Here is a 3,959-nt window from a genome sequence, read left to right as displayed (position 1 = left end):
CTCTCTCTCTCGCTCCCTCTTCTCTCTTGTTCACTCACTCTCACCCCCTGCCTTTCTCTCTCTCTCTCCGTTCATCCCTCCGTCGCTAGCAGCTTCTCGCCGTGTTTACGGGGTGCCCCGACAGAGGCGCCACCATGGGGTTGTGTGGTCACGGCTGGAAGTTCCCGCCGACGTCGATCGAATCCCCAATTGGGTGGGAGGCGTGAGTACCAAGGGTCGCTTGGCCGTGCCGGGTGGCACAGGTGGAGGTTAGAGGGAAATACCAAACCTTCCACGCTAGCATACCACTCTTCGCGGACACCCTCCGCCTTTCTCCACTCCCCTCCTCCTTCCCCTGATAACAGTGCTACGTTGCCGCTACGCAAGCTTGTGAATGGAGACGAGGATGGACCGCTAAGAGAGGGTTGCTACCGGTGTCTTCCGATCGGCCAAGGAAAAAGTCCTTAATGGCCATCCTGACCGGTGATCCGAAAAGTTTTTTCAACATAGCAGAAAAATCGAAGATTATACTTTAAGAGTAACTGCGAGGTCAGTTAAATCATTTCTTGTTTCCTGAAAAGTTAATTTTCGATTTTAAGAATAATCGGCAAAAGATATGAATATAAATACTGATCGATAAGATTCTACCTAATTCAGTATACGTAGTTTATTTTGTTCCTCAGAAGTGAATTATATCGATAAGATACTACCTCATTTAAAACGTTTGAAGATGTAAAGTTTATCGAAATCGTCGAAAGTTCGATGAAACTGCAATTGCACGTACTTGCTGGAGAACAAAAAAGAGAAAAAAGGAGCCAAGGTAAATTGGTGAAGTTAATGAAAAAGGAACACTGGCCGTACGCATTCATGACAGAGTGAATCAAGCTACGGGATTGTATTTCCCTTTGTTTATTCGTCCTCTCTTGCGCTCTTTTGCGTTGTTTTTTTCTGTCGAATGCAGAATAAAACAGAGAGTGTGCCAGTAGAACAGATCGTTGCTCGGTCGGACGGATTTGGACTACGTGCATAGAGCAGAGTGACAACAACAAAATTCCGTTTGTTAGTAACTCATATAGCAGTCAGGAAGATTACAAAGAGCTTATTGCCGTTGTATGGAATAGCATATATACATATGTATGTGTCAAGTTTTCTGTGATTGGGAGTTGCAAGCTTGATCAATTTTCCTCGCATTTTCCACACGTATTTTAATCATCAGCATTTCATTGCCATAATGTGCCAATAACAATATATAGAATTGTTTCGTTTGTAAAATAAATATTACTATCAGCATAAAATTGCGAACATACAAATATAAATTCATCTTTTAGAGATTCAGTTTTTCAATTTTATCAATTCGGTAGCGGTCACAATTTTCCATACTTCTATCTTTTTTTCGTAATGTTGTACTTCGATTGTTTTCGCTTCTTATAAATTTTTATGCGCACTGGCAAAAAAAATAACCGTCGACAACTTGATAAAGATAAAAGCTAAATAAATTAATAACATTTACAATTAAATAAATTTAAAAACATTTGTAATAAAAATATATAAATTAAATTATCAAGTTTAATATAATGGAAAGAATTTATAAGACAAAAACTTTTTATTCAATGTTATTAATCCTTTCAGTGCCGAATACTTTTGACAAATAGATCATACAATCGCAGAATATTTTATTCTGTGACACACTTGAGCTTTTGTTTAATGCTTTTTTTATTACTTTTAAGGCTGGTAAACTACCATAACGCTTTCAGTGGTCGATTCAGCGAACGCGTAAACTCGTGCACTCACAGTGTGCTAGACATGTTTACACGTCCATAGCACTAAAAAGGTTACAAGATTTCTATTTATATTGTGTTTTATACATTACTGTGTTTTACAGAAGATAAAAGTAAATATCGATATTTCATTATTGTTATGTACACATTTATTATGAGTCATTATTTCTATAATTTATCGTTATTAATACTGTTAATTATACTATCGAATACTACTAATATGCTCACATTACATGCATAAGCGACTAATTATTCGGGCGAGTGTGCATCGATCCTTAAACTGTCGCAAAATTAATTATATGTATAGTGTCCTAGACCTTCGACCGCAACATTTAGCCAACGCTCGCAATTCGATGTCTCGGTTACGCGCGCCTTCGGACTATTTAACCCTCCGCCTAGACGAACATCAATGATCCTTATTCCCTTCTGCCGCTTTGAAGGTGCCTTTCCTAGCTCTTCTTCACAGTGTTTGAACCCAAATTGCCTTTCGCTTCAACGTCTTCTTGTGCACGCTATTTTCCACGCTACGATACGACTTGTTAGTCCCAAAAGTTCTTTTAGCACTTGCATAATTTAGCGAAGTTCGCGCCACGTGCAGAGCACGCCCGCTTTTTATTCCGCGATCATCGATTCCCGCGAGAGCATTTCATTCGTACAATAAAAATAAACGCATAAAGTTCAATTTTAAAATTTTCATATAAAAACAAAGAGAGAGAAAAAATTATCAACCAAACGAAAAGATAGAAATTCTCCAAATAATCCAATGATTATACACAATGTGCATAATTATTAAATGTAATATAAATAATGTATTATAAATCTCTTTGAATATTTCAGTTTAATACTACTCTAAATGTAATACAAGGCACATATATTTTTCAAAATATATCCATGCAAAATAAGATAAATATTTATATATGTAACCGTATATATGTAACTTTTGATATCTATTTACGTAGAAAATTTGTATTAGGAACGCAATATAATATTAACAACTACGCTGCTAATCTTATGCAGCTACTTTATTAATAGAAATATATAATATATGCATATTTCTCTTCAGAGACACGTTTCGGATATTCGTTAAACTCCATTAAAATCGTATTAACGGTAGTACGCGTTTGCAAGGATATCAAATAAGACAGGGATTTCCGAGAATGTAACGGCGCATTGATCGAATATCTGGATACATTCACGAGCGTTAAACCGCGTGTCGATATTAATACCCTGGTGGCCTCGCATCAGGGTTGATCTCGTTTCTGCTCTTATGAGAGCCACCTTCGTAGGTGCCCGAAGGGCAGAAATTTAGCAAAGTCACAGCAAAACCAAGAAATCCTTTGGCAACGAATAACTATTCACGGACGCGGAAAACTCGTTAGACCGAGGAATACCGTCTCGTTTCATGAGCTTATACCGGAAGTGGGTTTTAACGGAAGCTAAAAACTTACGAGCCCGGGTACGTAGCGACCGTTGTAATCCTGAAGGAGATACCGTAACGAAGTATCGAATGTAAGAAGAATGCTAGTAAATCAAATTAGTATACCTTAGACTTTCACAAAAGTATTGTCTATTAATGGGAAAAGTTATTAAATTTGATTGTCTTGCCTTGTATAAACTGTCTCCAAGTGAAGCAAAGGATTCATTATAAAACGAAGTTTTTGTTCTATTTTCTTCAAACTTTTCTAATTTAACGCTATTATTTCCTACAAACACATACATAATTATGATCCTTTGTCAACTTTATACCGTTTGATGTTAAAGTAGCAATAATATATATTCAGATTTTTCGAGCAACCATCAGTTTAAGCAGCTGAAAATAAGCGAATCAGTAAAATGCAATTGTTTTCCAAGAAGATAATTTTCCGTTAAGGAAAGAATAATCGCAAAAAAGCGATCTTTGAGATGCCAAGAATATATGCTTTTAAGCAAAAAGAAAAATGAGTCAAGCACTGAATCCTGCAGCTAACTTGAAGTTTTCACTGCACTGTGAAGACTGTGTGATAAAGGCATTCCAGCAAAAAGCCATCTTCTAATAAACTTGGCGACAAAGCGACGGCGAAACGCGATGCAAAACAGGAATACCCTGCTCTATACACGTGTGCGCATCAACTTTCCGCACACTATGTAAATGTAGCAATACACGTTGTAAAGTTTGTTACATGACGCTGGAGCAGGAAAACGTGCTGTCACGAAACGCTTTCG

Source organism: Wasmannia auropunctata, unplaced genomic scaffold (assembly GCF_000956235.1).
Source record: "Wasmannia auropunctata unplaced genomic scaffold, wasmannia.A_1.0 LD336039.1, whole genome shotgun sequence".
Lineage (NCBI taxonomy): Eukaryota > Metazoa > Arthropoda > Insecta > Hymenoptera > Formicidae > Wasmannia > Wasmannia auropunctata.
Note: the sequence above shows the minus strand (reverse complement) of the source record.